The following is a 25,607-nucleotide window of genomic DNA, read 5'->3' as shown; positions in this document are numbered from 1 at the left end:
ATAAATTTTTTTTTAGGGGAATATTTTCTGGTGGACTTGATCAATATCATATCTCATCTGAGTTTTGTTTTTAAAGATGCTTTTAACTTTTTATTTTTTCTCGATAAAATCTTGCTCAGATGGAGAGCTGTTTTTTGCTCGAATGCTTTGGGTTTCTGTTCAGAAGCCCTATTAATATCCCATGGTATCTGTGAATGAGGTGGGCTGTCACAGAGAGAACTCAGATCTATCTCTATCCCGACTCATGCTGGAAATCAGCAGTATTTTTTTCATGTCACCATTATAAATAGAAGCTGAGGCTGAAACACTGCTCCCATTTTCATTATTGTGAAGATGCGGTTTCACCCAGGAGGCCTGCAGACTCTCCTCCTGCAGCTCAGGCTTCACTGTCTGATGTGACACTGGAGTGCTGCTGTGGCAATTGGGGTTCATGTAAGATACTAGCTGCCACCTGTGAGCTTTGTGTTGTGGGCTGTGTGTCAATGGCTGATGGTAGGAGTCAAGAGAGGACACTGGCCATCAGGAGAGGGCAAGCAGGGTGCTCTAACCCAGTGCTAAAGCAGTTAAAGAGTCACGGCTTTAAAATTTTTTGTTTTTTTTGTTTTTTTTTTTTTGAGAAGGACTGTCACTCTGTCACCCAGGCTGGAGTGCAGCGGTGCAATCTCAGCTCACTGCAAACTCCACCTCCCGGGTTCATGCCACTCTTCTGCCTCAGCCTCCCAAGTAGCTGGGCCTACAGGCGCCTCCCACCATGCCCGGCTAATTTTTTGTATTTTTTTTAGTAGAGACAGGGTTTCACCGTGTTAGCCAGGATGGTCTCGATCTCCTGACCTCATGAACTACCCGCCTTGGCCTCCCAAAGTGCTGGGATTACAGGCGTGAGCCACCGTGCCCGGCCTGCTTTAAAATATTAATAGACGAAAAGATACCCTATTCAACCATTTCTGTAGGAGAGTGGGAGCCTACCTTCAGCAGGCACCTGGCTTCATGTTGCAGAATTACCTCCTGTTATGAAGATGAGAAAAGTTTATTTTGTCATTGAATATAACCAATAAGCATACACCGATGGCCTTGCCAGTTGCCAGGTGAATTTAGGATGAACTACGTATGACATGGTGCTGTAAATTTTTCTACTTGTGGACCAACTATGGTGACTGTCTTTCTGTCTTGGCAGTCTCTTGAGCAGATTGACTATGATGTGTGTCACATTCAGGTTAAATTGTTCAATAAAACAGTTTTCTTTCTGTTCAATCATTTTGTAGTTTCCTGGGGCTGGAGAAAATTTTTCTTTAAATTATATTTTCCACACACTGTCTAGAATTAGCAGACATGATATAAACACATAAGATGCCAACCAAGCTTTTCTCTACAGGGGAATTTTCCTCTCAGGCTTCCAGTCAACTCACAGATTTCTACAAACTTCACAGGAGAGCAATCAACCATTTCACCTCTTTCAGTGACTCTTGTATCTTCAGACCTGAAACTGATTCAGAGACCAGGGTACCCAGAAACCTGGAGTAACATGTGAGTGTTGAGTAGATATGTAGACATGAGAATCTCCACTTTCCCTGTCCTCTTATTGCTAAGATACCCACAAATGTGCAGGTAACACCTGCTGCAGCTCCAAATTCTGAATCTAGGTCTTGAGATTTGGGAACCAAAAAAACCTTTCATCTGAGGAATGCAAGTCCTTTTAGTTGTCAAACTCATAGAGACATTAAAATGACAATACAATTTTGTGTTTCTCCCATCTTTGAACTATGTTTGTTTTGTTTTGTTTTGTTTTTCTTTGAGATGGAGTGTTGCTCTGTCACCAAGGCTGGAGTGCAGTGATGCGATCTCTGCTCACTGCAACCTCCGCCTCCCAGGTTCAAGGGATTCTCCTGCCTCAGCTTCCCAAGTAGCTGAGATTACAGGCATGTGCCATAACAGCTGGCTAATTTTTGTATTTTTGGTAGAGAAGGGGTTTCACCATGTTGGCCAGGCTGGTGTTGAACTCCTGACCTCAGGTGATCGACCCACCTTGGCCTCCCAAAGTGCTGGAAAATTACGGGCATGAGCCACTGCACCTGGCCCTGAACGAAGAGGTTTTTTTTAATCTCTTAAAACTGTTAGCTATTGCCACCAGTAACTATAAATTAATAATGCCACACTGGACACTATAACCCATACTCTAAATTTTAATGATGTATGTCCAATTAATAATCAATGTCATTTCTGTAAATATAATAAAAATTTCTCGTAAACAACTTTATATATCAGTCATCTCTCTGTCCCTCTTTTTTTGCCTTTTCAGATGGACTTGTAACTGTTCCTAATCAAAGTGTAGATGACAGGCAACCTGAAGATTTGCTCCCAAGTTACAATCCTCAAGCTTTGCCCAAATAAACTGTCTACTTATATTCATGTTGCCTTAGCTTTTTTTTCTTTTAGGTAGACATATCTTTCAGTGTGTTAAAGCAGCCTCTATAAGGGGATCGTTCCTTTGATTGTACTCTGCGTGCTGTAACACCCAAGAATGAAGAGCCAGGTTGATCCCACCTAGAATCTGCAAATAAGGTCTGGCCTCTTCCTGGAATTTACAAGATAAGGCCAGACTTTGAATTGAGAATGTAGGGAAAACCAACAAGAGACATTTTCTGCATTGTGAGATGTCAACATAGACATCTTAAAGTTCCCCTCTGAGAATGTGACTTTTTCAGCTTCTCAGATCTTGTCCAGTGCTACCTGCTACAGTTATGTGAGGGGCACCAGGTCTAAATAGAATCTGATGGTAGAATATGTGAGTGTGAACAAGCATCTTCAGAGTGAGAGATCAAGGTGATAATGTATCCAGAGCCATAACCACAACTATACCTACCTGTAAAATGTGGGACTGGAGGAGACTATTCCTGTTCTTCCTCTTACCTAAGAGCTAGGTAAATCAGAACAGGTGATCCAGGTTCTGGAGCTTCTCCAGGGCAGTTTAATTTTTTATTTAGAAGTAGCCTGAGTCTCTCCTGCCTGGCTTATCACTGGGCCATCAGCCCAGGGTCACTGGGAACTCTCACAATCAGCTGGGCATCTTTGAGACATTTGAGGATGCCCAGAGCAGAATTGTGCCAGGGTAAGAAAAGTGGCTAATTCTGCTTCTGTCTCAGAGTAAAAAATTGAGTTATCTTGTGTCTTCTCCTCGCCTCACACAAGAGATGACTTTGGTGGGTACCCAGATGAATGTTTCTCTAGTTTTCTGGTGCTTGGGTGAAAAACAACCAGGATGTCTGGAGACTCAAACAAATCAACTAATTGCTTTTATTTTCCATGGCCATTAGAAAAATAGATGAAGCAGTCATCCAGGAACCATCCAGAAACTTTTAGTCTAAACTAGCAACTGAATAAAGGGTTGAATTAAGCATCATATGGTTGATTCATTGAACAGATGTGTGCAAAAAACCTTGCGTTTTTTTTGGGCCACTTTCTTTATATTGTAGTAACTTATGTCATCACCTGGAGGGATATTTATGAACAGAAGGATTATTATATGCGTTTCTATTACCTGCTAAGAATACATATTTATCTTATAATAATTACCCTAGAGAACCTTAATTATTTAAATTGCTTATTAATATGCATTATGTAATCGACAGGGCAGTGGCTAAAAAAAAATTATACAGACTCAGAGATTTAAGTTTCTCTTAGGCAAACTTAGGAAAACAGAACTGGAATTACCCCAGTGGCACAGAGAACAGAATTCTACGTAAGGTCCACTCCCTACCCCAGTTCTGTTCAGATTCATTCTATTTGGGGGTCTTATTTAGATTTGGCCCCACTCTGGAGTCTTGCCTTACAGAACTGATTGGAAGAGATGAGAGTTTTGGCTGGTGAATCCTGCTGCCTTTCTAAGGCTGGTGCTCACAATTTTCTGCACCCCAAAGGAGATAAATGGGAAAAGTAAAGTATATATTTTAAGGTCTTAATTTTTAAATTTTCTATTAAATCAGTGCTTGCAGATTCCATTTGGCATCTTGTTTTCTATTCCTGCAGATTCAGTAGTTGCTCCACTAGTCACACAAATATATATATATATATACAATAAAAGTTTCTGTAAACTGCATTAAACTTTTCTCTTTTCAGGTAATTTGTGTACATTTAGCTTTTATTCTATACATTTTCTTTAAAAAACCAAGAACAGAAACAGAAGGTGAAATACATATACTGGGCCCTTCGCCTAATGCTGGGAATTATTAAACACTTAGTACCAACTCCCAGTGTGTTATGAGGATTAAATCACATAATGTGTTATTTCTAGCGCAGTGCTCTGCAACATACTCTTGAGCACATAGTACCTGCTTAGTAAACATTGCATTAGTACATGTGTATATGTTTTCCAAATGCAGGCTTATTCAGGCACTGCTACCTTTTGTTGCCTCTGTAAACTTTAAAGAACCAGCAAAGAATTTGATACTTTAGGATGGAGATTGGTTGTCTTCATTTGTGCCAGAAGTATTTGTGTTGTGACAAGAGTGCCAAGTGTAAGGGACTCTGTACTGTGCCTGCTTCTCTAACAAATGCTAATGATGAGCCTATGGGGAGCATCATCAGCATTGACAGGGGACTTATTTAAAACACACATTCATGGACCCTTTGAAAACCTGCAGAATCACATTACATAGAGAGGGACTAAAATTACCAAGTGGTTTATAAGCTCATTAAAGCTTGAGAGGCAATGCTTAGCTAAGTGGTTAAAAACCCAGGGTTCTATTAGTTTGGTGCAAAAGTTATTACAGTTTCTGCCATTGTAAGTAATGTGGATTACTTAGATGTGGATACTCAAATTACATTGCCAATTCATGGAAATATCTTGCTCATGCCCTTTCCATGGGTTCTTTCATTGCTTAATACTCCATGCTGCTTTAAATTATGGCCCCAGCGTGACTCTAAGGTGGCCAGAACTGGCGCATATGAGGTGCTGAAGATACACCTGATGAGTCTGCCTGAATTTGTTTTCTGCTGTATGATCATAGGTCCTGGCCTGTTTGGTTTGCGTACGCAGTGTGGGCTCCATATTTTTAGCCACGTAGCAGGACGGTTGGTATCTGTGGCAGGGAAGGGCACCGAAAACAGGCACAGAGCCATCACCATGGAGCAACTAATTGTTCCTGAGTTTTTCATGTTATAAAGGACAGAAGTGGGTGGACTTTTTCAGTGGGTCTTGGTACTTCTGCCCGTGGGTGTGGAGGTAGCAGGTAAACAGGTGGTGTGCTGACACTTTGTGCTTACATCAAGATACAGGTGTAATTTGTCCGGAGAATCTCAACTGAAAAGGTGTCCCAGAGAAGGAGGAGATAGGGAAAAAAATATGCCTTTTTTTTAAAGCTAAACATGTCTCAGATCAAGAGCTGTCTCTACTCTGCCTTCTGGAATTCCATCCATTTAGTACTTGCAAACCGTTACTTGTGTTTTTCCTCCCTAATGAGTTTGTTTTAACTACTTTTAAAAACTTCATTGATAGTCAAGGGTCTCTGAAAAATATTTCTTTTTAGAACCTTCTCTAAATTCTCAACATCATTGTTGGCTATGCAGGATTCAACTAGCACTTATGATCTGCAGTATTAAAAATGTATCCTTTGTGGCTGTTGAACATGAGGTGGTGGGGATACTGAAGATTTCTGTTGGGGAAAAGCTGGAATCCTTAGTAAAGATGGAGAGCAGGTAATGTTGAGGCTCCATTTGTGTTCACCATTAGCACTAAGCAGAATGGGATTAAGGACATGCTTATTTAAACAAGATGAGGGCTGGGCGCAGTGGCATATGCCTGTAATCCCAGCAGTTTGGGAGGCCGAGCAGGGTGGATCACCTGAGGTTAGAAGTTCAAAACCAGCCTGGCCAACATGGCGAAACCCTGTCTCTCCTAAGAATACAAAAATCAGCCAGGCATGGTGGTGCACGCCTGTAATCCCAGCTACTCGATAGGCTGAGACAGGAGAATTGCTTGAACCCAGGAGGTGGAGGTTGCACTGAGGCGCGATTATGCCACTGCACTGGGTGACACAGTGAGACTCTATCTCAAGAAAAAAAGATGAGATTTATTACCCAGAAAGTTCAGAAGATAATTATCAGGAGATAACTACTCTCTAGGGTGCTCAAAAAAGACTCCTTAAAATCACTACTAAAAATTACAGAAAATGGGAAATATCTGTATCTTGAAGTTTGCATAAAACTGATGTTTCTGTTTAGTTACATTCAGCCTGTAATTTACTTTTTCTTTTGAGATGGATTTTCACTCTTGTTGGCATGCTGGGAGCCACCACTGCCGACCAGCCTATAATTTACTTTTTGGGAACAGTATTTCAGCAGTGATGCTGTGTTCTTCTGTGTGTATCAGCACATCATAAAAATTTGTCGTACTGCTGTTGATGTTTATGATTCACTTGGGTAAGTGCTCTCTGACAGATTTTTTTTTTTTTTTTTTTTTACTATAGAGTTAATTATTTTTTTTCTTTGTTATTTTATTTTATTATTATTGTTTTTGAAACAGGATCTCACTCTGTTGCCCAGCTTGGAATGCAGTGGTGCGATCTTGGCTCACTGCAACCTCCGCCTCCTAGGTTCAAGCGATTCTCCTGCCTCAGCCTTCTAAGTTGCTGGGACTACAGGCACCCACCACCATGCCAGGCTAATTTTTGTAAAGGTCTTTTTTTTTTTTTTTTGAGTTTCTTCATTATTAAGTATCTTTATGCAGCTGGTGTGTATAAACTATCAAATTTAATCTGTCAGGTGCTCTTCTTTCTTAGGGTTTTTTGCATATATCTGTCCTTGGAAAATAAAGACTTTCATCTTCTTTTGTAGTCCAGAAAAACTGGGAAAAACACAGGTTCTTCAACATACTGAATGTTTGATAAAATATTCTTCTTAGGCCAAAATCATTGGCATTACTGGTGAGCTTGTTAGAAATTCAGAAGCTCAGACTTTATTCCAGATGTTCTAGAAAAAATAATCTCCATTACAAGATCTCCAGTCTATTGTACACATTAAAATTTGATAGGTACCTTCTAACTCAACATGTCTTTTTTATCTCAAAAATACACAGAACTCATTGTCTAGGATGTTAACATCACACTCAAAAACATACAGGCTTAATTTTTTACTTTAATGCTTTTATACTTTTTTATAATTTTATACTTTATTATCCAGAATACATGCCTTAATTTTATACTTTATTTATTTTTATACTTTTTTTATACATGCTTTCGTTTTATACTTTATTATCCAGAAAAGTATTATATATACACTGATGTTGTGGATCTTACTCCACTTTTTTCAGAGTTAGAGAATACATAAGAGAGTATTTCTGTGTTGAAAATTATTTTCAGCAAGGCGTGGTGGCTCACGCCTGTAATCCCAGCACTTTGGGAGGCCGCGGTGCATGGATCACCTGAGGTCAGGAGTTCGAGACCAGCCTGACCAATATGGTGAAACCCCGTCTCTACTAAAATTACAAAAATTAGCTGGGCATGGTGGCGGGTGTCTGTAATCCCAGCTACTTGTGAGGCTGAGGCAAGAGAATCGCTTGAACCCAGGAGGCAGAGGTTGCAGTGAGCTGAAATTGCACCATTGCACTCCAGCCTGGGCAACAAGTGCAAGACTCTGTCTTAAAAAAGAAAAAAAAAATTTATCGGATGATTTAGTCATTCCTATAAGTCAGAACCTGTTCTCTTTACTCTCATTTCACCTTTAGTCAAATTAAAAATTCTGCCCTTGGCCACCTGATGTGTGTGTGTATGTGTGTTTTTCAGGGACCATTGACATTCATGGATGTGGTAATAAAATTTTCTCCAGAAGAGTGGCAATTCCTGGACACTGCACAGCAGAATTTATATAGGGATGTGATGTTAGAGAACTACAGAAACCTGGTCTTCCTGGGTGAGAATAACTTCAATACACAATTCTAAGATACTCTAAATTTTTCTTTTTTGTTGTTTTTGTAGAATGTTTTTTGGTAATTGATGCTTTGCATAAATGAGTTTCACATCAGTGTTTTGAAGAAAATCTTGGGAATTTGTCAGTGTAGAAAAGGATTTCTTTAAGATAAACATCTTGAAGTTCACCTTGATCTGAACTTTCCACATTCCTGAGCAGACCTGTATTTTTTATTCTACATTAGTGACAATTTCAAAATTTAGTGACATAAAATATTGTTGCCCACATCTTAACATGTAATTGTCGACACCAGCTTTTGATTCATTCGTACTGAGTAGTTAAACTATTATTTATTTATTTATTTATTTATTTATTTATTTATGAGAGGGAGTGTTGCTGTTGCCCAGGCTGGAGTATAATGGCACGATTTTGGCTCACTTGAACCTCCCGAGTTCAAGAGATTCTTCAGCCTCAGCTTTCTGAGTCACTGGGACTACAGGCTTGTGCCACCTAGCCCAGCTAAGTTTTGTATTTTTAGTAGAGAAGAGGTTTCACCGTGTTGGCCAGGCTGGTCTTGAACTTCTGACCTCAAGTGATCCACCCTCCTCCGCCTCCCAAAGTGCTGGGATTACAGGCATGAGTCACCGTGCCCAGCCCATTTTCTAAATATTTAGAAGTTACTGTTATAAATTCGTGTTTTGGGGTTAATATACTAGAATATTCCATTACGTTCTCTTTACTGAGCACATTATTTGAAGAATATGAGCAACATTCATGTTACTTATTTTTAATAAAACAGGTATTGGTGTCCCTAAGCCAGATTTGATCACCTGTCTGGAGCAAGGCAAAGAGCCCTGGAATATGAAAAGACACAAGATGGTAGCCAAACCCCCAGGTAGGTGAGAGTGAACACAATGGACAACACAGATGAGAGGTCCAAAGGTTAAGGAGAAAACCAGTCCTTAAAATAGATTTTGGGAAGCTGTGTTCCAAAGAAAATAGTTTCAAGAAAATCTATATTTTCATATTTTCAGGGGAACCATAAATATCTGCATAATTTTATAAAACTCTGTGTTAGGCCGGGCAAATGTCTCACGCCAGTAGATCCAGCACTTTGGGAGGCCAAGGCGGGTGGATCACCTGAGGTCAGGAGTTCGAGACCAGCCTGGCCAACATGGTGAAACTCGTTCTCTACTAAAAATGTAAAAATTTCCTGGTCGTGGTGCACGCCTGCTATTCGGTGTAATCCCTGCTATTCGGGAGGCTGAGGCAGGAGAATCACTTGAATTAAGGAAGCAGAGGTTTCAGTGAGCCGGTGTCATGCCATTGCACTTCAGCTTATGTGAGAAGAGAGAAAGTCCGTCTCAAAGTTAAAAAAAAAAACAATAAAAAAACCTATGTTAAACTATTTTTTAAGTTCTCTTGTTTTACCATGTTTAAAATATGTGAGAGTAGTGGTTTCTGTTCCATTTGTTTTTTCATTTTTCTGCATAATTCATCCTGTTTTTATTAGTATAGTCTTGAAATACAGTTTGGGATTGTTAAGTATGACATCCTCCTGGTTCTTTTTTGTCAAAATTGCTTTGGCTATTCAAAGTTTGTTGAAGTTTCATGTAAATTTTAGGATTGTGTTTTACATTACTATATAAAATATACCACTGGAGTTGTTTTTTTTTTTTTGTTTTTTTTTTTTTTTGAGATGGAGTTTTGCTCTTGTTGCCCAGGCTGGAGCAACGGCACGTGATCTACATTGCTACCTCCGCCTCCTAGGTTCAAGCGATCTCTCCTGCCTCCCGGGCCTCCCGAAAGAAGGAGGCAGGCATGTGCCACCATGCCCAGCTAATTTTTAGAGACAGGGTTTCACCATGTAGGCCAGGCTAGTCTTGAACTCCTGACATCAGGCGATTTGCCCACCTTGGCCTCCCAAAGTGCTGGGATTACAGGTGTGAGCCACTGTTTTTGTTTTTTTTTAATTGAGATTGAGTTTTGCATTTGTCGCCCAAGCTGGAGTGCAATGGCGCGATCTCGGCTCATTGCAACCTCTGCCTCCTGGGTTCAAGTGATTCTCCTGTCTCAGCTTCCCCACAGCTGGGATTATAGGGAAGAGCCACCACACCCAGCTACTTTTTGTATTTTTAGAGACAGGGTTTCATTATGTTGGTCAGGCTGGTTTCGAACTCCTGATCTCAGGTGAATCACCTGCCTAGACCTCCCAAAGTACTGGGATTACAGGTGCGAGCCACCACTTCGGGCCAATCACATGTGATTTGCAAATAGTTTTACCAGTTTGCAAATATTTTACCAATTTCCTTTGAAGAGAGACATTGTCACTCTTGAATTTTTTTTTTTTTTTTTTTTTTTTTGATGTGCAGAAATATTGAAGTATGGTGTGGTTAAATTTCTATTTTCTTTTTTCTGTTGTTCATGCATTTAATGTCATATCTAAGAAAATGGTGCCAAGACCAATTTCATGTCTTTCCCCTATATTTTTTATAAGAGAATTGTTATTTTTTATTTCTAAGTACCATATAAATATATATATACACACACACCCATATATACACATATATAAAATTTTCCTTTTTTTTTTTTTTTTTTTTTTTAACAAGATGTAATCTTGTTCTGTTGCCCAGGTTGGAGTGCAGTGCCATCATCTTGGCTCACTCCAACATCCACCTCCTGGGTTCAAGTGATTCTCCTGCCTCTCAGCCTCTCAAATAGCTGGAATTACAGGCGCCTGCGACCATGCTCTGCTAATTTTTGTATTTTTAGTAGATACGGGGTTTCAACATATTCTCCAGCCTGGTCTCAAATTCCTGACCTCAGGTAGTCTGCCCACCTTGGCCTCCCAAAGTGTTGGGGTTACAGGTGTGAGCCACTGTGCGTGGCCCTAAAATACTTTTTGTATATAGTTCAAAGAAACAATCCAGCTTTATCAGTGTAGGTATCCAGTTTTCAAAATTATTATTTGAAGAGATTATTTTTTCTCCATTGTGTGCTCATGGTAACTTTGTGGAAGATCATTTGATCATATACAGAAGGTTTTATTTCTGAGCTCTTTATTCTTTTGTTTTTTTTCTTCTGTTTATCTTTGTGTTAGTATCACATTGTTTTTGGGATTGTAGCTTTTAATATGTTTTAAAATTAGGAAGTATAATACTTATTTTTCAGGGTGTTTGGCTAGTTATAGTTTACAATCAAATTTAAAATTTTTGAACAACATATTTGTTTAAAAATCTTGTGCTATTAGGATTTTATAAAGATTATATTAAATTTGTTCACCCTTGTAGGTTGTATTGACATGTTAACTAAATAAAATTTTTTGACCCTTCAGCAAGTATATATTGAAGAGTGTGTTTTATATTTGTTTATTTTTCTAATCTCTTTTTAGAGACAGGGTCTTACTATGTTGTGCAGGCTAGTTTCAACCTGGGCTCAAGCAGTTCTCTTGCCTTGGCCTCCAAAATTGTTAACATTACAGGCGTGAGCCACCATGCCTGTCCCGTGTGTTTTATTTTATGTATTTTTGGATTTGCCTGTTTTTCCTAGTTTCATTCAGTTTTGGTCAGAATACACATAGTGTATGATTTTGGTCTTAAGTTTATTTGTTGTTGTTGTTTTGAGACAGACCTACCTGTCACTTGATCTTTCTTTTATAAGCATTCACCTTCAGGTATTCCTCTATGTGCAAAATAATTAATAGAATCTATAATGTTCTATGCTTCCTGTTTTCTTATCAATCTTTTATCTGAATTTTTAATTTATTATTTAAAATGGGATTTTGGTGTCTAAAATCATTGCGTTGCTATGTATTTTCTGTTTCACTTTGCCAATATTTGCTTTATATATTTTGGATATATGTCTCATAATATATGATATTTATATATATGTATCATAATATATATGATAGTTATAGATTCCTGGTAAAGTGACCCATTTGACCATTACATATCAATTTTTGTCTCACATTAGTACTTGACTTAAGGCATATTATGCCTAATATAATTATGACCACCTCACTTAATTGCGGTTACTATTTACATGGAATATAGATTTTTTCCATTATGTTGCTTTCACCCTGTTTGACTCAATGCTAAAATGAGTCTCTTATAGACAGCATACTGTATTGCTTTTTTACTTAATCCTCTCACACATCTTGTTTCTTATTCTTTTTATAAATTTAATTAATTAATTAATTATTTTTTGAGACGAAGTCTTGCTCTCTTACCCAGGCTGGAGTGCCAGTGGCCGATCTCAGCTCACTGCAAGCTCCGCCTTCCAGGTTCACGCCATTCTCCTGCCTCAGCCTCCCGAGTAGCTGGGACTACAGGCGCCCGCCACCACGCCCGGCTAATTTTTTGTATTTTTAATAGAGATGGGGTTTCACCGTGTAGCCAGGATGGTCTTGATCTCCTGACCTTGTGATCCGCCCGCCTTGGCCTCCCAAAGTGCTGGGATTACAGGCGTGAGCCACTGCGCCCGGCCCTTAAATTTAATTAATTATTTAGGATAGGATCTCACTCTGTTAACCAAGCTAGTTTGCAGTGGCCTTATCACAGCTCACCATACCCTCAACCTTCCCAAACTCAGATGATGTCAATTCAGCCTCTTTAGTAGCTGGGTTACAGGCATGTGCCATCATCACCCAGCTGGGTTTTTTGTTTGTTTGTTTGTATTTTCTGTAGAGACAGGGTTGCCCAGGCTGGCCTTGAACTACTGAGATCAAGTGATAAGGCCACTTGGGCCTCACAAAGTCCTGGGATTACATGATTACATTTCTCTCTCTTTTTTTTTTTTTTTTTTTTTGAGACAGAGTTTTGCTCTTGTTGCCCAGGCTGAAGTGCAATGGCACAATCTTGGCTCACCACGAGATCCACCTCCCAGGTTCACATGATTCTCCTGCCTCAGCCTTTTGAGTAGCTGGGATTACAGGCATGTGCCATCATGCCCAGCTAGTTTTGTGTTTTTAGTAGAGACAGGGTTTCTCCATGTTGGCCAGGCTGGTCTCAAACTCCCAACCTCAGGTGATCTTCCTGCCTCGGCCTCCCAAAGTGCTGGGATTATAGGCGTGAGTCATCGTGAATGGCTACATTTCTTTTTATTAAGTTGTTTAATTTACATTTAAAATAATTGCTTAAAGATATGAAGTTACTATGAACAGTTTATTATTGTTTTATGTATTTTTTGTAGATATGTTTTTTTCTCATTTCCTGTTTTACAGCCTTGTTATTTTAATTTTGTGACATGCTTTGGTTATTTTTTGTTTCACATACTTCCTATAAATATAATGCAGTCATCCTGAAATATAATGTAATCATTTTGAAAAATGGAGATTAAATAAAACATCTTAAAGTTAAAACAATACATTTTAATATGATAACTTCAATTGAATACAAAAACCTATAGCTTTATATTTTCCAGTTTGTTATTGATATTATAAATATATTGTGTATCTATTAACAAATGTATGCAGATTTAGTCTTGGTTTTTATATTTACAGAAGTTGTTTAAGGGTTTTATGTACCATCATTATAATAGAATTCTGTATGTGTCTCTATATTTACATTTAACAGAGAGCTCTCTCTATATATACATATATATATATTTTTTTTTTTTTTTTTTGAGAGGAGTTTTGCTCTGTCGCGCAGGCTGGAGTGCAGTGGCATGATCTCGGCTCAGCTCACTGCAACCTCCGCCTCATGGGTTCAAGCGATTCTCCTGCCTCAGCCTCCTGCGTAGCTGAGATTATAGGCATGAGCCATCACACTCAACTAAATTTTCTATTTTTAGTAGAGATGGGGTTTCAGCATGTTGGTCAGGCTGGTCTTGAACTCCTGACGTCAGGTCATCTGCCCGCCTTGGCCTCCTAAAGTGCTGGGATTTTATGATGCTGTCCAGCATGATTTTATTTTATTTATTTATTTAAAAAAATTTTTTTGTTTTGAGACGGAGTCTTGCTCTCTCGCCCAGGCTGGAGTGCAGTGGTGCAATCTCAGCTCACTGTAAGCTCTGCCTCCTGGGTTTACGCCATTCTCCTGCCTTCAACAAGATTGAAACTCCATCTCAAAAAAAAAAAAAAATGCTTCCTCAATTTTTTAATTTTTATATTGTTCTCTAGAGTTCTTTAAATTTTATAGAATAATTACGATTGTTTTCTGCATCATTATAACAATGGTAAGAAATTTCATTTTTATGTATGTGCATTTCTTTCCTAGAAAATAATGTATTTTTATATGATTGTGTGTTATTTTCTATCTCTCTTTTTTATTTTTGAGATGGATTTTTGCTCTGTCACCCAGGCTGGAATTCAGTGGTGCAATCTCGGCTCACTGCCACCTCCACTTCCTGGGTTCAAGTGATTCTCCCTCCTCAGCCTCCTGAATAGCTGGGATTATAGGCACACACCACCACACCTGGCTAATTTTTGTATTTTTAGTGGAGACAGGGTTTTGCCATGTTGGCCAGGCTAATCTTGAACTCCTGACCTAAGGTGATCCATCTGCTTTGGCCTCCCAAAGTGCTGGTATTACAGGTGTGAGTCACCATACCTGGCCTGTTGTTTTCTTGAATCATGTTATTTTCAGTGGAAGAAACTGCTTTCGGTATCTTTTATACATAGGGCACATGCAGCGCCAATATACTTTTTCAGAATTTGATTACTTTGGAAGGTTTTTTTGTTTTATTTTTGGCAGGACAGATTTGCTGATAGTATTATTCTCAGTTGGTAGCTATTTTTTCAGGACTTTGACTATATCACACAGTTCCCATCTGGCCTCCAAAATTTTTGTTGACAATTTAGTGGTTATCTGAAAGCCTGCTTGTAACTGCAAGCAGTTTCCAAGATTCTCTTTTTGTCTGCGACTTTTAAAAGTGTGCCTATATATGTGTTTGCTATAAATATTTTTGTGTTTTTCCTAGTTTGTTGAGCTTCTTCATTTTTATTTTATGTTTTCTTTTAGAATTTTTTTGTTTGTTTTTGTTGAGACAGAGTCTTCCTCTGTCTCCCAGGCTGGAGTGCAATGGCGTGGTCTTGGCTCACTGCAACCTCCACCTCCCAGGTTCAAGCAGTTCTCCTGCCTCAGCCTCCTGAGTAGCTGGGAGTACAGGTGCTTGCCACCACACCCAGCTAATTTTTTGTATTTTTAGTAGAGATGGGGTTTCACCATGTTAAGCAGGATGGTCTCGATCTCTTGACCTTATGATCTTCCCGCCTTGGCCTCCCGAAGTGCTGGGATTATAGACATGAGTCACCGCGCCTGGACACAATTTTTTAGTTATAATTTTTTTTTAATATTTTTTACTTCCACAATTTCTGTTTTTTTGATATTTCATACTTTCGTTACCCTCATTTTTCTGTTTTTCTATAGTTATCTGTTTCCATTTCACTCATCGAGTATTTATATATTTGAATATAAAATTATTCACTTTATTTTCAATTTTTAAAATTAATACAAACATCTTTTTTTTTTTTTTTTTTGAGATGGAGTCTTGCTCTGTCCCCCAGCCTGGAGTGCAGTGGTGCAATCTTGGCTCACTGCAAGCTCTACCTCCCGGGTTTACGCCATTCCCCTGCCTCAGCCTCCTTAGTAGCTGGGACTACAGGCGCACACCGCCACGCCCAGCTAATTTTTTGTATTTTTAGTAGAGATGGAGTTTCACTGTGTTAGCCAGGATGGTCTTGATCTCCTGACCTCGTGATCCGCCAGCCTTGGCCTCCCAAAGTGCTGGGATTACAGGCATGAGCCACCGTGCCCGGCCTATAAACATCTTTTTTATAATTTATTTCTGAAAACTTTATGATATATTTGATGGAACTGTGGTGCCCTATTTTGTATACATTGTAGTCTTTAAGATTTGGATGTTATTAAAAGCTACCTGTCACATAAGTTATGGCATAGTCTGAAAATAATTATCTTGGTTAGAGATGTTGGGAGTCTGTCAAACAGGTTCTTATGACATGTCTTGTCTGAATTTAGTGTTTACTTTCTAGTTAAAGAAGTTTATTCATGTTTCTTTAGAGTCATCACTTGCTACACCTGTTCCCTGTCTGTTATACTGCAGTTTCTCTGCTACTGTAACATTTACATTTAGTCTCAGCAAACTCAAAGTGTCACTTCAAAGTATATGACTTTATGTTATTGGAAACAGAAACCAAGTGTCTGGAAAAGCCCCTAGAAGACGGAAATAAAGATGAATGTGCCAGTATTTTACTTGTCTTTTAAAAAAGAATTCAGGAGCTTACTATTTACTTGTAAAGGTTCTTTGGTATATTGGGGAGCAGGAAGAGCTGTTTTGGGTAGATGTAATAAACTTTTCTCTTCATTCTATGAGGGTCTTCGGGGCACTGCACCTACTTAACTCATTTATACATTTTCCACAAATGTATTTTGGTCTGTATGTTTTTGTTACATTTGTATGTCTATGAAGTAATTATGGCCTGTGATATTTTCCTATGCCATCTTGCTTATGTAGTTTGTATAATTTTATAGCTTAATTTGTAAAGTATATCCATCTGAGTCTAGTAAGTGAAGTAATTTGTTATTTTTATTTTTTTCAGTTGTGTATTCTCATTTTGCCCAAGACCTTTGGCCAGAGCAGGGCATAAAAGATTCTTTCCCAAAAGTAATACTGAGAAGATATGGAAAATATGGACATGACAATTTACAATTAAGAAAAGGCTGTGAAAGTGTGGATGAGTGTAAGATGCACAAAGGAGGTTATGATGAACTTAAGCAATGTTTGATAACTACCCGGAACAAAATATTTCAGTGTGATAAATATGTAAAAGTCTTTCATAAATTTTCAAGTTCAAATAGCCATAAGATAAGACATACTGGAAATAATTCTTTCAAATGTAAAGAATGTGGCAAATCATGTTGCATGCTTTCACACCTAACTCAGCATGAAAGAACTCATACTAGAGTGAATCGTTACAAATGTAAAGAATGTGGCAAAGCCTTTAGTATGCCCTCAAGTCTTAATAATCATAAGAGAATTCATACTGGAGAGAAACCCTACAAATGTGAAGAATGGCAAAGCCAGATAACTGGCAGCCTCTAATCATTAAATAAGAGAATCTACTGAGAGAAACCCTACAAAATGTGAAGAATGTGGCAAAGCTTTCACTGTCCTCCAAACCTTTACGGAATATAAGAGGAATCTTATACTGAGAGAAACCCCATAAATGTGAAGAATGTGGCAAAGCCTTGTGTCCCCAAGCCCAGGGAACATAAGAGAATCTATACTGAGAGGAAACTCTGCAAACAAAGAATGGCAAAGCCTTAGTGTGTCCCCAGGCCTTAACTACTCATGCACATGAGAATCCACTGGAAGTGTCCTACAAATGTGTGGAAGAATGTGATGTGCCTTTGCAGTCTGCTTCCTTTAGTAAAATATAAGAGGGCAACTATACTGAGAGGAACCCTACAAATGTGAAGAATGTGGCAAAGCTTTTTAAAACAGCATGTGAAATCTTAATGTATACATACACAGAATCCATACTGAGAGAAACCCTACAAATGTGAAGAATGTGGCAAAAGCCTGCAACTCATCATCCCTACCATATTAGAATTCATAATTGTGAAACCATAAATGTAAACAATGTGGCAAAGGTTTTAGCCAATCCCTCATCCCTTACTAAACATAAGATAATCCATACTAAAAGAGAAGCCCTACAAATGTATAAGAATGTAAGTGCCTTTAGTATGTCCTCAAGTCTAGTAAAACATAAGAGAATCCATACTGGGAGAGAGACCTGCCAAATGTGAAGAATGTGTGCTGAAATACATGTACACCTTACTAGCAATAGAATCTATACCTGGAGAGAAACCCCACAAGCTGTGAAGAATGTGGCAAAGCCTTTAACTCCGATCCCTCATCCCGCTTCTAAGTATAACAGAATCTTATACTGGTAGGAAACTCCATAAATGTAAACAATGTGGCAAAGGTTTTAGCCAATCCTCATCCCTTACTAAACATAAGATAATTCATACTACAGAGAAACCCTACAAATGTGAAGAATGTGGCAAAGCCTTTAACAAGTCCTCAATTCTTAACATACATAAGATGATTCATACTAAAGAGAAACCACAAACCTTAAAGATGTGATAATGCTTTTTACAAAATCTCAAACTTTTTTAAATATGAAAGAAATCATGCTGGTGAGAGAGAACTAGAAATGTGAAGAATACGACAAAGCCTTTAAAGGCGATTTAAATAGTTGTCTCACTTGATTGTAGGTAAGATACTTTATACTCGAGAAAACTACAAGTGTGAAGAATGTGGCAAAACTTAACTAATGCTCATACCTTAGTGCACAGGAAATAATTTATTTTTGAGACAAATTGTACAAATATAAAGAATGTGACAAAGCCATTAATAACTGCTCACATCTTAACATCAGAGAGCTAATACAAGCATTAAAGGTGCAATTACTGTCAAAAGATCTTCCAGAAAATAGAAGCCTTTAAAATATATTAAATTTGTTGCTGTAAATTCTTATGGCTTACAATTCAGAATCTCTACATCCAATTTTTAAAAAAATTTTTCTGGTACTCATACTAGACTCATGAATTTCTTGATTCTTATTTCTTTTTTTCTTTTCTTTTTTTTTTTTTTTGGTATGTACCATTTTAGTTTTTATTAATAAAATAGAAACCTAAACTCAGAGAACTGCTTTATTCTTGCATCTAATCTGACCATATATTGGAGTAGCAATTCTTTATAAAAGGACTTAGGTGAGAACTGTCAATATATCAGTTCCATCAAAAACTCTAGGTTGGAATATCTTAAAAAGAGCAAATTAAATATGAGAAAGCACAGAAATCTCCCCCTCAAACAAGAGGGGCTTCCTTTAATAGTCTTTAATGTAGCTCATTTGCAATTGTATGAAAATCCATCAAGATCAATCATGTTACACAATCCCTAAAGGATAAAACTGAGGGAACTCATGGATAATTTTCACAGCTTCGTTGTAAAGTCCAAGATCAAAAGGATGGTTATCTTCTTTAAACTGGACATAAGATGTACACAAGATGGTGGCCTTCGTGGTTACTTTTCCAACCACTTCCATAATTCCAGAGATTTCTTCATCAAGGGGTTCCATCAACTCAATGGTTCCATTTTTTCCTTCTCCATCTGAAAGAATAAACATTTTTCCAGTGGGATGAATCTTTTCCAGCCTCTCTACGAAGCAGACAGGCTTGTCTATGAACTGTGCTAGCATGCTGGCGTTGATGCGCGACCTCGGCAACTCCATCATGTCCACCATGATTATGGCCCAAGAGTGCGGCTCGCGGGAAACCCACAGACTACTGAAACTGTGTGCCCCGCGGTGTCTGTGGGGCAGATTTCTTCTTTCTCTTTTATAAAGTATTTGTTATGTTAGCTGGTCAGTGATTATAGGAATTGTTTTTATGAGATTTAGTAGTGCACACAAAGTAATTTTCAAAGGTAATTCCATTAGTGTATTAAGTTTTAGTGTTAGAACATTCTATTTTGTTCTTTTAAGTGCAGAAACTTACATAGGCCTACTTTTATTTTTATTTTTTATTTTTTGAGATGGAGTTTCACTGTTATCACCCAGGCTGAAGTGCAGTGGTGCAATCTTGGCTCATTGCAGCCTCCACCTCCCAGGTTCAAGTGATTCTTCTCCCTCAGCCTCCCGAGTAGCTGGGATTAAAGGCATCTGCCACCACGCCTGGCTAATTTTTGTATTTTTAGTAGAAATAGGGTTTCATTGTGTTGGCCAAGCTGGTCTCGAACTGCTGACCTCAAATGATATGCCCACCTCGGCCTCCCAAAGTGCTGGGATTACAGGCATGAGTCACCGCACCCAGCTGAGCCTATCTTTATGTAGTTATTTTTTTAAAAAAAATTTTATTATTGACAAATTTTATTTATTGAGTCAATTTGTTCAGGTAAGTACTAGGGAAGCTTCGTAACTTTTGAGGATGTTTTTATATGTAAAATATATCAACAAACATGACAGTGCTTACTATGTAACAGATGCTCCATAATAAGGCAGAAATATTCGTGCTAAACTTACTTTGTAACTTTGATTCAGAAATGAAAAATACCACTGGGCCAGGTACACTGACTCACGCCTATAATCCCAGCACTTTGGAAGGCAGAGTTGGGCAGATCATAAGGTCAGGTGATGAGACCATCATGGCTAACATAGTGAAACCCTGTCTCCACTGAAAATACAAAAAATTAGCCAGCCATGGTAGTAGACGCCTGTAGTTGCAGCTACTCAGGTTGCTGAGGCAGGTGAATGGCGTGAATCTGGGAGGTGGAGCTTGCAGTGAGCCAAGATTTCACCGCTGCACTCCAGCCTGGGCAACAGAGCTGGACTCTGTCTCAAAAAAAAAAAAAAAAAAAATACCAGCTGGGCGTGGTGGCTCATGCCTGTAATGTCAACACTTTGGGAGGCCGAGGTGGGTAGGTCACCTGAAGTCAGGAGTTCAAGACCAGCCTGGCTAACATGGTGAAACCCCATCTCTACCAAAATACAAAACTTAGATAGGCATGATGGCAGGTGCCTGTAACACCACCTCCTTGGAAGGTTGAGACATGAGAATTGCTTGAATGTGGGAGGCAGAGGTTGCAGTGAGCCGAGATCATGCCATTGCACTCCAGCCTGGGTAACAGACTTTTTTCTCAAAAAAATAAAATATCAATGCTGAGGATACAACATAGATTTTTTTTTTTCATGTAGAGAGGACACTTTTTTTTCAGGCTGCAAAGCTGAATCTTGCTGAATTTAAAGAGAGATTCTGCTGCTTTAATTTCCTAATTATCTTGATTTTTTTTTTAACTTTTTATGTGTATTCTAACTATGTGTCACAGCCCTTTTTCTTCTTGCTCTATTATGGCTACAGGTTTCTCACTTATCTCCATGCCATGTCATTTCACATGGTACTTTGTAGGTTCTGATGAGAAAGTTGGTACTTTTTAATGCATTGAAAAATTGGTTTTAACTAGAGTTTGCTTATTAACATAACTTTCAGATTAGTTAGTTAAAAGACATAACACTTTCCACAAGAATATATCAGCATAGAATTTATATCAGTGAGAAGAATATATCAGTTAGCATGGTTTTGTTTATAAAAGGAAAACCTTGTTAGATTCTCACACAAAGTGAAAAATATAGTTTGCTAAAATAGATGTCTTAGAAATTTAATTTTTAAGAGTTGATTGTAAGTGAACAATTTCAAATTTAATTTTTATAATGTACTTATAGCATGAGTTATGTTTTCTATACAGTATCTTCAATTTTTAAGTGTGAATTTTGAAGTTGGCAAAATAATAAAGTGATCTCTGGATTTGACATTTGATGTAATTTTTTTTCATGTTGATACTACAATTTGGAGGAACTTCTCACTTTTTTTTCTAGTCTACAGTTTTTACTCTTTGTCACCTAACTGTAGTCAACTCCCTGGTCCTTTTCTCTGGAAAACTTTTGGAGAACATGGCTGCTTTTGGATTAAAATATTTCCCATTATTTTGCATAAAAACTAGTTTACTGTGTTCACGGAGTGGCCAGTCATGGGACCGTAAGCAACAGCTGCACCTTTTAGTGTTTTTCTTATTATTATCATCAACAACAGAAACTCTATGCTTGAAATAAAAGCCCTAACGTACATTGCCTCTTCCCATACACTCTGCTGGGTCCAGAAAATGCTGTTAAATATTAGAGTTTCTAAGCTGGGCATGGTGGCTCACGCCTGTAATCCCAGCACTTTGGAAGGCTGAAGTGGGTGGATCACCTGAGGTCAGGAGTTTGAGACCAGCCTGGTTAACATGGTGAAACCCCGTCTTTACCAAAAATAGAAAAATTAACTGGGCATGGTGGTGGGTGCCTGTAGTCACAGCTACTTGGAAGGCTGAGGCAGGAGAATCCCTTGAATCCAGGAGGCAAAGGTTGCATTGATCCAAGATTGTGCCATTGTACTCCACGCTGTCTTAAATAAGTAAATAAAATAAATATCAGAGTTCCTATGGTCATGGCTGACAAACTAAATGACAAAAACTTTTTGATGGTATTCAGCTGTTTAAGACAAAGACACAGTACTTGAAACATTGTTATATATATCGTGTGTGTGTGTGTGTGTGTGTGTATATATATATATATATATATAAAATTTTTAGACAAGGGTCTTGCTGTGTTTCCCAGCTGAAGTGCAGTGGCATGGTCTCAGCTCACTAAAACTTCCACATTTCAGGGTCAAGCAATTCTCATGTCTCAAATAGCTGGGATTACAGGTTGGTGGCACCATGCCTGGCTACTTTTTCTATTTTTCATCGAGATGGGGTTTCTTCATGTTGGCCAGGCTGGTCTTGACCTCAAGCGATTCACCCACCTTGGCCCAACCTCCCAAATTGCTGGAATTACATGTGTGAGCCAGTGCCTCCATTTAATTATATGTGTGTGTGTGTGTGTGTGTATATATATATAAATTTCTTTTTTCCAAAATGGTCTCACTCTGTCCTCCAAGCTGAAGTGCAGTGCAGCCTCCACCTACTGGGTTTAAGTGATTCTCCTGCCTCACTCTTCTGAGTAGCTGGGACTACAGGCCACCACTCCTGGCTAATTTTTGTATTTTTGGTAGAGACATGGTTTCACCCTGTTAGCCAGGCTGCTCTTGAACTCCTGACCTCAGGTGATCCACCCACCTTGGCCTCTCAAAGCACTGATTACAGGTATGAGTCACCATGCCAAGCTAAAAATACACTTATCAAGTTGACAGATAAAATGTGTATTCTGCAAAACAATATTTTTAGGTATGTATACATCGTCACATGCTTAATTCTAGGTAATTAATGCTTTACCTCATGTAGTTAACATTTTTGTTGTGAGATCACGTGGCATTGTCTTAACATTTTTGAAAACCAGAAATACATTAGAATGAACTATAGTCATTGTGCTGTACAATAAATATTTTGGACTTATTCCTCTTATTCAAGTATAATTATATATTCTTTTCTTTCTAACAGCCCATTCTAAACAACTTGGCATCTGGTATTCACCATTTTGTTCTCTACAGCAATGAGATTGTTCTTTAGAATTCTTGTGTAAGTGAGACCGGGCCTGGTGGCTCACGCTTGTAATCCCAGCACGCTGGGAAGCCAAGGCAGATGAATCACTTGAGGACAGGAGTTCGACACCAGCCCACAGTGGCATGGGTGAAACCCTGTCTCTACTGAAATACAAAAAAATGGCCGGTAGCGGTGGCTCAGGCCAAATCCCAGCACTTTGGGAGGCCGAGGCAGATTGGATCACGAGGTCAGGAGATCCAGAGACCAAATCCACCAAAAGCTAACCGAGTGAAACCCGTCTCTACTAAGAAATACAAAAAAGTAACCCCGGGCGAGGTGGGCGGGTGCCTGAGTCCCTTCTTTCGGAGGCGCTGAGGCGGAGAATGCGTGAACCCAGGAGGCGTGGAGTGCAGTGAGCTGAGATCCGGTACTGCACTCAGCCTGGGCGACAGAAGCGAGACTCCGTCTAAAAAAATTAGCCAGGCATGGTGGCGGGCACCTGTAATCTCAGCTACTTGGGAGGCTGAGGCAGGAGAATTGCTTGAACCCAGTGAAGGTTGCAGTGAGCTGAGATCACACCATTGCAATCCAGCCTGGGAAACTTGCAAGACTGTCTTTAAAAAAAAAATAGTGTAAGTGATATCATAAGATAGTATTCATTCTGTGTCTGGCTTATTTAAAGTAATATAATGTTCTCCAGGTTAATCCATGTTACTGAAAGTAATAGAATTTTCTTTTTTAAAAGATGAATAGTATTCAATTTTGTGTGTATACCGCATTTTATTTACTCATTAGATGTCAAACTGTTGACTCTGTATTTTGGCTATTGTGAGGAGTGCTGCAAACAACATAGAAGTGCAAATGTTTCTTGGGCAGGGATAGACGGCGAGCGGAGGCTGGTGCAAACAGCAGCTCAAACCTCAGTTTGCAGTGTTCTCCTGCTCAGAACACAGTAGCTGGGATTACAAGCCGCAGCACCACTGTGCCTGGCCCCAATTTTTGTATTTTTAGTAGAGGCGAGGGTTTCATCATGTTGATCGAACAGTCTTGAACTCTGACCTTGTGATCCACCAGCCTCAGCCTCCCGAAGTGCTGGGATTACAGGCGTGAGCCACCGTGCCCGGCCAAATGTTTCTTCATCCTTATTTTATTTGTTGTGGATATATATCCAGTATTGGAATTATTGTATTATATAATAATTTTGATCTTATGTTTTTTTGTGAAATCTCTTTCGTTTTTCATAATTACCATCCTCATTTACATTAAAACCAACAGTGTGCAAGCATTCCCTTTTCTTCATCTCTATGCCAACACTTTTTAGGCACTTTGGTGCATTTTTGAGACTTGTCAGTCTTGCTCTTGTTGCCCAGACTGGAGTGCAATGGCACGATCTCAGCTCACCACAACCTCTGCCTTCCAGGTTCAAGCGATTCTCTTGCCTCAGCCTCCCGAGTGACTGGGATTACAAGCACCCTGGCAATTTTGTATTTTTTGAAATGGGAACAGGGTTTCTCCATGTTGGTCAGGCTGGTCTTGAACTCCCAACCTCAGGTGATCCGCCTGCCTCGGCCTCCTAAAGTGTTGGGATTATATTTTGCCAACTTCAAAAATTCACACTTAAAAAGGCATGAGCCACGGCAGTCATTTATTTATTTATTTATTTTTTGAGATGGAGTCTTGCTCTGTCGCCCAGGCTGGAGTGCAGTGGCGGATCTCAGCAGCTCGCCAAGCTCGCCTCCCGAGTTCATGTTCTCCCTTGCATAATGCCCCAAGTAGCTGGGACTACAGGCACCCGCCCGCCGCCTGGCTAGTTTTTTGTATTTTTTCCAGTAGAGGCGAGGGTTTCTACCCGTGTTAGCAGGATGGTCTTGATCTCCTGACCTGCATTGATCCACCTGTCGGCCTCCCCAAAGTGCTGGGATTACAGGCTTGAGCCACCGCCTGGCCATTTTTAAATTTTAATAAAAATCATTTTAACAGTAGTGAGCTGGTATCTTGTAGTTTTTTTGTTTTTTGGCATGCCTTTCTCTGATAATAATTGACACTGAGTATTTTTTAATATATTTGTTGTACATGTATACATTTTGAAATATATTTAAGGTTTGTCTAAATTTTTAGTAGTTATTAGTTTTTTGTATTGTTATTTGAGGTTTTGTTTTTTTTTTGTTGTTTTTTTTTTTGAGATGGGGTCTTTCTCTGTCGCCAGGCTGGAGTGCAGTGGCATGATCTCAGCTGACTGGAACCTCCAACACCCTAGTTAAAGTGATTCTTCTGCCTCAGCCACCCGAGTAGCTGGGATTACAGGCATGCACTACCACCCCAAACTAATTTTTGGATATTTAGTAGAGATGGGGTTTGCCATTTTGGCCAGGATGGTCTCAGTCTCCTGATCTCATGATCCACCCACCTCGGCCTCTCAAAGTGCTGGGATTACAGACGTGAGCCACTCTGCCTGGCCTTGAGTTTCTTACATATTTTTGATGTTAAACTCTTGTCATGTGTATGATTTGCAAATATTTTGTCCCTTTTTTTAGTTGTTTCATTCTGTTTTATCATTCTGTGCAGCAGCTTTTTAATTAAAAGTAATCTGAGTAATCCATTTTTCCTTTGGTTATCTGGGATTTTGAGGTTAAATTAAAAAATTCACTGCCCAGGTCAATGCTATGATT

The 25,607-nt window shown here is 39.0% G+C and overlaps 1 long non-coding RNA gene and 1 pseudogene across 2 annotated transcripts in view; one reads left to right on the top strand and one right to left on the bottom strand.

Moving 5' to 3' along the window:
* Positions 1-2,406, top strand: part of LOC101015838 — an 18,408-nt gene extending 16,002 nt beyond the window's left edge. Inside the window, exons 3-4 of the long non-coding RNA XR_004180496.1 lie at positions 1,373-1,524; positions 2,297-2,406. This is a non-coding gene — a long non-coding RNA (uncharacterized LOC101015838). The remainder of the gene's footprint in view (positions 1-1,372; positions 1,525-2,296) is intronic.
* Positions 2,407-18,506: 16,100 nt separating this feature from the next.
* LOC101015133 lies at positions 18,507-19,421 on the bottom strand (annotated as a pseudogene). The gene has a single exon (XR_642644.2). The product of XR_642644.2 is annotated as a replication protein A 14 kDa subunit pseudogene (transcript).
* Between the last annotated feature and the right edge of the window lie 6,186 nt (positions 19,422-25,607).

This window comes from Papio anubis, chromosome 20 (genome assembly GCF_008728515.1).
Source record: "Papio anubis isolate 15944 chromosome 20, Panubis1.0, whole genome shotgun sequence".
NCBI classification, from domain to species: domain Eukaryota; kingdom Metazoa; phylum Chordata; class Mammalia; order Primates; family Cercopithecidae; genus Papio; species Papio anubis.
Note: the sequence above shows the minus strand (reverse complement) of the source record. Positions and strands in the feature narration are given on the sequence as shown.